Genomic DNA, 10,047 nt, shown 5'->3' with positions numbered 1-10,047 from the left:
TACACTGTGTCAAAATTTATCCACAGATAGATCTCTGATTGAGGAGTCTGGAGTCCAGAAACGCCCACCAAACAGACTCAGCCCTCCCACCCAATTAGAGCTGTGTGCTCCCAGAACAAAACAAAGAGTTGCTATGTAAGCCAATGGTTTACAAGGCTCTATCTATGTCTGCACCCTGCACAACATTTAATAGATACATTTGTGCACTTTACAATTCAAACCACTTGCAAACCTGGGGCCAGTTTCTCTAGGATGCTATGGCTCCATTCTGGTGATGCAAAGCAGCTGATGCATACCAGTGAATTGGGCATATATATGACCGCTTGCACATTATTGGCCTAATTCTGCATTCTGCAAGCACCCACAACTACTACTGAGAAGGAACAGAGGAGTCACACTGTGCTAGATGTGCATTAAAATCTTCCAGATTCCTGGGTCCATGTTACTGATTGATGATGACAACAATGCTACTCACTGAGTTTGGTAACTGGTTTCAAAAAACCTTATTTTGTCTTTAAAAAGAGTCATGCCACTCTTTGTGATTCTTCTAACGCCTGCTGGAAAACACATTACGCATTGTCAAGATCAAACTCCTGAGACATCTTGTTTAAATCAAGGGATTCTGAACACCTTCTGTTTCTTTTGAACAGCCATCTGTGCAGCAATAATAAGATGTGGCACTAAAGGGGGGCTGTGAACAAGGGGTTTAGTTTGAGGTCAGACTTGCCGGTATTGTACATCATTAAGGTGCATTATGTTGACAAGGCAAATTAGTAAAAAGCCTCTTATAATGTATTGTAACGGGGTCGGACCCCATTGCAATACGTAACCTCCTGGCCGGATGTGTGTCTGCACCTCTCAGTCTGCAGTGACCCCTGTCGGTGGTTTCTCAGGCAGCTTTGGTGACTCAGGGCGAGTCACGCACAAGTCTGTATGTGAAACACAGCTTAAGCAGAACCCTTCCAGGCTATGAGTCCAACAGGGCCTTTTGAGTGTCCTCAACACGGACTTTAACTGTAGCTTTCTGCAGACTCAGTCCATAATTACTCTCACTGTCTTTACACAGTCCCAGCCCAAGCATGGGGCCCTGCCCCAAGAGCTTCCTCCCTGAAGCTGATATTTGCACCCTCTCTGTGCCTTCCACTGACCACAGCTTTCCAGCTGAGTCATTAATTTCAAGTCCCCTTTCAAGGGTGTATCAGAGTCCAATAGATTCCAGTACCACTAACCCTCTTCAGGAGTTTTCAGTCTCCTTTCTGAGTGCTAGGCCACTGCCCTGTGGCTGGGGGCGGAAATCCAGGCTGCCCTCTAGTCTGAGTCTCAGCCCAGGTCTGACCCGGTGGTGCCCGGGGCAGCTCTCCCTAGAAATGTCAAGGTCAGGGCAGACTGGAAAAAGGAGAGCGGATACTCCCAAGACTGATGGGTAACACTGAAGTTAAACTCGCCAGCCAGTCAAAAACTCTGCTCCTGATCCCCACACTGGTTATCAAGAAGCAAAACAACAACAGTAATAATAATCATCACACAATTGCTTTTACTGTGTTCCAATTCTCTGCCCCCCACTCAGCACCTAGGTCCAATACAGTGAGAAGTTATTTGAAACTCTGCTCACTATACAAACTTCTTCTGACCTCAAAGGGTTGGCCACATTACCAGGTTAATATGAGTTTGGATCTTACCCAAAATACCATGCTGCCAGCCAATCCTTTAGTATCTAAAACTAAAGGTTTATTATAAAGAAGAAAGAACAAGAAGAGAGTTGTTAAATGGTAAACCAGTCACATACATACCCCCTATGGCAGGGAGCCTGTCTCCCTGTGTGTTTGCAAAGCACCTCGATCACTTTGGTTGTTGTATAAATTAATAAGTTTTGATACTTCAGAGTCATTTTGTATTGATCAGACAGTCATATAGCCACAGTGAAGGAGGATTTACATTTGAAGGTGGAGAAGCTGAATAGCATGACTGACGTTTTCTTAGGTACCTCTGAATGTGCTATAATAGGGTTTTAAATAATTGAATTATGTTGAGAAGCAGACACCAAGACTCACAATTCCCTGGAAAGTCAACAGGTTGAGTGACAGAGGCCCAGGGCCCCCACAAAAGAGTATTTAGGTACCTAACTCTCACTGAAATCAATGGGAGTTAGGCACCTACATATCCTTAAAGATCTGGGCAAATGTCCATAGGCCAAACTCATCTCACAGCTCTGGGGCTGTGAAGGACACTTAGCCATGGAAATGGTGCATTTCCACTATGCAGGCAGGTAGGTAGGCGCATGGGAAGGAGCAAACCTGCAGCATAGAGACCAGCTACGTCAAGCTCTTTGCATGACAGTTCACAGGAGGTCAGTGGGAGGCTGGCAAAGAATCAGCTACTGCACCAATTCACTGGTTCTGCCCCCCATGGCAGGTGCATACTGGGGCTTCAAATGAGTCCCACACTCATTAGGCTCAGCTACAATTGCTTTAGAGCCAGAGATGGATAATTCCTTTCCCCTGGCCATTGTGCAGAGCTAGCCAGTGTACAGCCCACAACTCAGAATGGTTCCTGGCTCTGTCACCCCATACCCACAGTGGCTCCCAGGATAGGTGCACATAGTCACTGCAGAAGCAGCACTACAATGTACCTGCATTCTAGTTGGCAATGGCCCTCTGTGTAGTTCACCACCACACACACACTTATTCCTAGCTCTATAGCTATCATGATCTTAAGAAATTCCTGCAGCTAGGAAGATTCTATGCATGGGCTTGTGAACAGACCCATTGCAGAAACAGGAAGAATGATATAAATATGAGCTCGTACCTTTCTGATGCTGCGCTGGAAAATCTCTCTGTGCTCCTGTTTCTGAAACCTATGGAGTGAGTTCCTTATTGTCCTAATGCTCCCCTGTTTTACACCTGTGCAGACTGAGTGCAAAGTGGATGTAAAACTCTAACCAATCAGAATTCTCTACTCATGTACCCGGTGGGTGTTTCACACCCACTTTCCCTAGATGTAGATGGCTAAAGTAGGTGCAAGAGAATGGAGATGCAAATTCACTGGGCCAGATCTTTGTTTCCTGTTCCCTATCCCCTCAACATGCTTTCTCCTGCCCCAGCAGCACACTGGGGAATTACAGTGGCTATATGCTAATCTTTCCTGGTTAGCATAAGATGTGTGTGTCAGAGGCATAACTGATGGAAATGGGGAATAGCTGGAGAGTGCTGTGGTCTGCTGATCCACTTGTGCCACAATGATTCTTTGGGAGAAGGAGGGGAGAGCATTGCACCTGGGCTCAACTTAGAGAAGCCATGAGGTTGCTCTGAATTGTTCCAGGGGGTCACACTGGCTGCAGGATCAGGACTGCTGCACCCAGATAGCACTTGATTGGGACATTCAAAGGGACCAAAAGGGAGTTAGGTGCCCATTGAAAGTCAGGAGAAGTTGAGCACCTAACTCATTTAGGCCCCTTTGAAGATCCTAGCCTTTCCCCTGCTGGGCCAGGTGTAGCACCAGTGCATCTGAGGACCTGGAACATGTAGAGGTGGGAGAAGGCAGCATAGGGCTGAGACAGCTTCCCCTTTGCTCTTCTTGTGCTAGGCTCAGATTTGCTGGCAAATCCCTGTGTGCTGAGGAGATGAGGTGGATGTGACAGGACTAGGATAATACAGGTGGGAAAAGTTGAAGGTTGTTGCTTGAATAAGGTCATATGGCAACTGAGAGGGGAAGTGGAAACTACAGCAGTTATAAGTTATGTATATAAATAGATGCTGTAGAGAACTGGGATATCAGTAACAAGAATATATAAAGCTTAGAACAATATGCAAGCTAAGAGGTGAGGGTTGTGACCACTATGTGTGCCTGGTCAGGGAAGTAAGAGAGTGAAAGGTGCCCCCTTATATCCTACTCCCTGACATGGGCTATATCACAGCACATGGGGGAGAGGAGGGAGGTTCCATATTCCACTCCCCTTCCCCTGATGTACCAGCTCAATGGCAGGGGAAATAATCTGCACAAGGCATGGGACTGGCTCACGTTGTTTCCTCCTGGAGCAAGGTAAGGATGGGGGGGGGGCAGGGGGAGGGGAAACAGGGAACAGACTGTGACCCTCTAAGCCATGGTCTGGTTTATTCCTCGAGCTGTGCAAGATGTCATAGATTTGCCACTAGGTTTTGTCCAAAGAGAGAGGAATTGACATTCTAGCCCCAGTGTTTTTTATCACAGAGAGAGACATGGAATGGGAACACTATTCACAGCTGAAACCTGACAAAATAGTAAGTAAATTTCCCTAAGGGTAAATTCAGCAGAAGTCCTTCAATTCCTACCTACCCTTTATAGAGCATGTTCCATCAGGAGGTCTCATAATGCCACAGAGGGTAGTAACATCACCCCCATTTTACAGATGGGTAAACTGAGGTAAAGAGATTAAATGATTTGCATACACTCACCTAGTAGGTCAGTGACAGAACTGGGAATAGAACCCAGGTCTCCAGAAGCCCAGTCTAGTGGGCTGTCCACCACAGACCATCCCCTCCTGCTTAGATAAAGGCAATCAAATCCAGGTCTTGTATATGCTGTGATTCCACCGTCTTGGCAGTCACCTCTTAACTTGCCCAAGAAAGCCCTTCTAAGCCCATCACTGATATTACATTGAAAGCCAAACCATAAGACCATAGGATCTGGTTGTTTTCAAGCTTTCAGTTAAGCTACAAAAGCCAACCACTAGAGTGCAAAATAAATAGACTACATGTTTTTTTTTCCCCCCAAAAGTCAAGATTAGTTACCATTGACAAAGCAGGTTTGGGGTTTTTCTTCCTTCCCCTGTTAATGACCATATCCAATCACAAATAAAGACACAGTAACACATGAAGACATACCGTCAGAAGAACTAATTATTTATCACAGGGGAAGGTGGGGGCCTTCCTTGCAGACACAGGCCTGAGAAGCAGATAGTCCTAGGCTAGAATTTTTACCTAATGTTATGTCAAGACAAATAGTGTAGCATAAAAGTCTGAAGCAACACCTTAATGGCAGGGCTAGCTGCTCCCTATCCCATTGCCCCTGCTAATTAAACTTTGATATGGCCTTTGGGTAAAAAAACCCAGCTAAACGATAATAGGGAGGGAATGCATGACTGTGAACATTCTGAAATACTTCTTTTGGACCTACTTCACCTGTTATTCCTGGTGTCAAATGAAGCAAAATTGAAGTGTGTCATGGTTTTTGGGTGAGGGGGTGTTCCACTGCAGAGAGAAATTAACTACAGCTGAAAAGTTCCCTTAATGCATAAAATATTCACTGGGACAGGTAAAGGATGTTGACTAAGGCAGAGTTTAGGAAAGAATTTGAGTGGAATAAGCCATATCTTTATCTACAACAGTCACGCTAAGCGCTTATTCCTGCCAAACCAACCTTCATTTAATATGTGAAAATTAACAAGGCTCAAGTAGCTAAAATCAGGGTTATGGTAATATTAACACAAAGTGAATATTCCACGGCATGGGAAATACTGTACCAGACTGGTGAGTCATCTAGTCCAGTTTTCTGTGGCTGACAATGAGCAGAACAAGCTGCTTCACAGAAAGGAGCAAGAAACTCTGTTATGGATAATTATGGCATTAGAAGCATCTTCCCAGCCCCCACATAATTAGTTAGTGATTGGCTCTGAAACATGAGAGTTTAGAGCCCCTGTACGTTGCCACAACCTTATCTAATATCATTATGGATGGTCTCATTACCCGGCTAAATCTCTAATCCCATTAAAAGTTAATTGGCAGGAGTTAACTACAGAGGTTGCTCTGCTTCTGTGTGATAAAATCTACTAAGATTTCTATCTGATGGCCAGATCTCTAGTAGTCTTTGCATGGAATTGTCCACTTGCTCACACTGATACATAGCGGGAGTACTGGCTTCAGGTGAGTTACTCCGTATTTATGTGAGTGTGCGATGAGATGAAGGCCCTGTGTCCTCTTGTATGTTGTCACAGCTCTGCGCACAGTATCACTGCTCAGTAAGAAATAATAGCCTAAGACTGCCTGGATATGTGCATAGACTACAGGATACTTTTGGGGTGCCATTGACCAGTTTCTCTTTTCATGGGCGTGAACTAGGGGTAACGCCACTGAGGTGACAGCATGCTATTGAAGTCAATGGAGTTACACCTGTGTAAAAGTAGCATAAGGGAATAGAGACTCAGGCCCCAGATTTCTGAAGCTTGCTCTCATCTTCAGCCTTGGGCTTGTTTCCTTGACCTTATGTGTATTACCAATAGCTTTACTGAGTTCAGTGGAGCTACTCTGACATCAGCAGGATTTGGCTCCTGGTTTCAAAGGCTGACTGGCCTAGAGTTAGCCTTTACTTTGGCAGAATCAGGCCCACAAAGAGAAAAACAAAGATGAATCCATCTATTGGATTCGAATGCTTGTGCTCTTAAGGCTCTTGGACTGAAGCTCTCACCAAATTATTCAATCCTGAAAGATTTACAAAGATCCCTCCTACAAAGGCAGAGCAAATTAAGACCCTCAGAGCCTTCAGGTTTGATTCTCCCATGTTCTATAGCCATTGACACCTGCGCCACATGGATGCAAAATGGTTATAGAACAGTCCTGTTCCGATGGGGTAGCATCTTAACAAGTGCAAAGTAGGTATAAGGTGGCTGTGCACAATGCAAGACAATGGAGAATAAAGTCCTTCATTGTTTTATATGCCAGCGAGGTCTGACTTGGGAATAATAGATGATGCCATCAACTATGACATCCTTAGCCAAGGCCATGAATGCACTCACGACCGGCGCCAGGGTTTCCTGCGCCCTAGGTACATGGCCATTTTGCCACTCCGCACGCTGCTCCCGCGGCTCCGGTGGAGCTGCCGCAGCCATTTCTGCAGAAGGTCCGATGGTCTGCGGCTCCGGTGGACCTGCCGCAGCCGTGCCTGCGGGAGGTCCACCAGAGCCAGCCGGGACCAGCGGACTGTCCGCAGACACGACTGCGGCAGATCCACCGGAGCCGCCTGCCACCCACTCCTTGCTGCCCCCTCATAATGCTGGCGCCCTAGGTGATTGCCTAAGCCGCCTAAATGCAAGTGCCAGCCCTGAATGCACTCCTGCTGAATTTTCCCTTCTGCTGTCATGCTTTTGGGGGTTATAACTGTGGGAAGACAGACTTTTACTTGAGCTATGCTTGGGACATTGCACTTCCTAGATTGGAACTTTGATTTTCTGAATGAGCATGTTATGGCAATTATTTAATTAGGAGAGTCCTTGCTCTTGGATCATCCATTTACAACTGGGAGTAGCCAATGTCTTGGAAGTATGAGTAAGGGATTTTATCATGGTGGAACATGGTAAGGGACTCCTCCACCTTCTGGCTGCACCCAGTAATTCACAGATCTGTTTCTTGGCTTTGTGGTAAAGGAAGTGTAAGCACTTGCTGTGTATCAAATGTTACCATCATTCTGTGCTTTGCTGGCTCTACACCTAGATCCTCTCAACTGGCATAGAGTTGAATATGCTGATTATGCACTATATGTATCTTACGACTTTAAAAACAAACTGTATTTGTGGATAATCTAAGCACTCTACCCAGATGTACAGAGACTCTTTTCTCAATATTCTTTTAATGTTATATAATTTTAATATTGGCTTAATAAAAATGTTAAATCTGTTCTTATCAGTTTAATATCTGATATGTCCTTTATTTGAGGACTGTATATTAAATTGATTTTTGAGACAGGGAGCTGGAATAGGAGCATGCTCTGTCCACACCATGCACTGACCTGGTATTGCAGTGCCTCTAGGAATGGTGCATCTCCTTTTGGAGAGAATATTCTGGTTAGAAAAGGAGAAAGAGTTTCACTGGGAAGATGCTGATTTTGTATGTTTTCTTTAAAATGGAAAAGTAACTCAAATACTTTCCTGGTAGACTGTTTTCTCTAAATAGACAACCTATTCTAAATTCTCGATTACTGAGGGACAATCTTCACTCATTGATATATTTTGCTTTCCGCCACCAACTCTCTGCATAACTTTTTTCATGAGTAATGTGCCTGAATGCAGGGATGCTAAACATCTAAACTGTATTCTTAAATTCATTCACCTAAATTTGGGTTATTGCTGATTATGCACTATATGTATCCTATGACTTTAAAAACAAACTTTGTATTTGTGGATAATCTAAACATTATCCTGGATGTACAGACACACTTTTCTCAACCTATGTACTATATAATTTTTTAACATTAGCTTTAATAAAAATTTTAAATCTGTTCTTATATTTAAAAAAAGGGCATAAATGTCTCCTTAACCCTTTGTGCCAGGGTAAGAAGTGGCTGCCAGTCAGCAAAGGGTCTACTAAGTACCGTTAACCAATTTTTAAAAGGTAGTTTTACCTCTGACACTCATGGTTTATGTGAAATGCTGCCTATGTCTACATTCTGTCCTTTGATTAACTCCATAGCTACCAAACCAATTATTTGTTTCCCATGTCATATGTTTATTGTAGGCAGATGCTTCTGGATCACCTCCTTAAATCTGGAAAATCACTCACCTCTGAAGTTGTAGCGTAGCATCATTTAGGTGCATCACATTGAATCATGTATCAACTGTACATTCAAATATGAAAGCTGAGTCAAAAATCATTTATCGAAGAGCAACAAAACAGTGCTGTGTTTTCAATGCACAGGTCCTCAAGCACATGCCCTTGCTAAATAACATACACATTACAGCTGGACTGAATTGAAGGCAGAAGCCCTGTCTTGACTTGTATTAGGAGACAGAATTGTCTCTGAAGTGCTACAGCAAGACTGGTGAGGATATCATAGAATATCAGGGTTGGAAGGGACCTCAGGAGGTCATCTAGTCCAGCCCCCTGCTCAAAAGCAAGACCAATCTCCAGACAGATTTTTGCACCAGATCCCTAAATGGCCCTCCTAAAGGATTAAACTCATAACCCTCTGTTTAGCAGGCCAATGCTCAAACCACTGAGCTATCCCTCTAGGATAGCTGTACTTCTAGGGTGACTAACAAGTTGCAGACACCTTGATTATCTAAAGTGATGCATGATGGTCACACAACCAGAACCACCATAATCTACTCCAACACAGTCAAGGACAGTTTCTCTGTTCTTCTAAGGACATTTTATGCAAATGAGGCAGGAGGAGCATTCTGTTTTGCAGGGGTGGAAATCCTGTACCAGCTGCCCCAACCCCACTTTAAGGGGAACAGGAGGGTGGCATGAAGTAGAGCTCTCAGCTACACCCAATATTCCACTGGGAGCTTCCAAAGAGGGACAACTAACTTGTACTGGGATCAGGCAGCTTTGAATCGGGGAGATGCAACCTGCTCTCAGTGGCTCCCCCTTCTCTATTCCATCCAAGCTTCACACAGAAGAAATGGAGGAGCATCAAGACTACAATGTTCCTCTCCTTGGGGTCCATGACAGTGCATGGAAAGGTATTTATTGACAAGGCCAAGGTATTTCCCATCCCCTCTAACTTTAACACACTTTGCTTTAATACACCAGAACACAACTTGTCTCAGAACAGTAAAGTAGCAGAAAAGGAACTTATTGTTGGAAGATGAATGGCTCCCTTTTTCTCCTTCTGGGTCTGTAGACACAACTGGTGGCAGACAAGTGTGAGAAACTCACACAAACTATAGGAATTCTTACCATGGCATTGACAAGTTACATGGTGTTTCACAAAAATCACACTCTACATATATCTGACAGGTTTCAGACACTTGGGGGCATGTGCCTAGAAAATGTCTTGATGTTAGCGCCAAGAAAATTCTCATTATTCAGGTCACATCAGCTAAGAATCTGCTGGAAACTTGCGTTAGGGAGCTTTTAGTGTATGAACCATGGAGTTTCCTTAGAAATATATAAAAGTGTGTACTCTAATATGGACTTACTTTTAGGGAACTTTGTTAATTTTGGTCTGTGATATATGCAATAGCAGTTTACATGGAATAAAAATTGAAGACCAAAGTGACAAAAATAATGCTATAATATTAAAATAAATCAAATGATATACTGCCATTATTCTGATACAGAATTTTTACACAGCAAT

The 10,047-nt window shown here is 43.9% G+C and overlaps 1 non-coding gene across 1 annotated transcript; it reads left to right on the top strand.

Annotated features, from left to right (window-relative positions):
- The first annotated feature begins 7,605 nt into the window (after positions 1 to 7,605).
- LOC116834114 (U2 spliceosomal RNA) lies at positions 7,606 to 7,792 on the top strand. The gene has a single exon (XR_004375875.1). It is a non-coding gene; the product is annotated as a U2 spliceosomal RNA (small nuclear RNA).
- The last annotated feature ends 2,255 nt before the right edge of the window (positions 7,793 to 10,047 follow it).

Source organism: Chelonoidis abingdonii, chromosome 17 (assembly GCF_003597395.2).
Source record: "Chelonoidis abingdonii isolate Lonesome George chromosome 17, CheloAbing_2.0, whole genome shotgun sequence".
Taxonomy (NCBI): Eukaryota; Metazoa; Chordata; order Testudines; family Testudinidae; genus Chelonoidis; species Chelonoidis abingdonii.
This window is presented reverse-complemented; position numbering and strand designations above follow the sequence as displayed.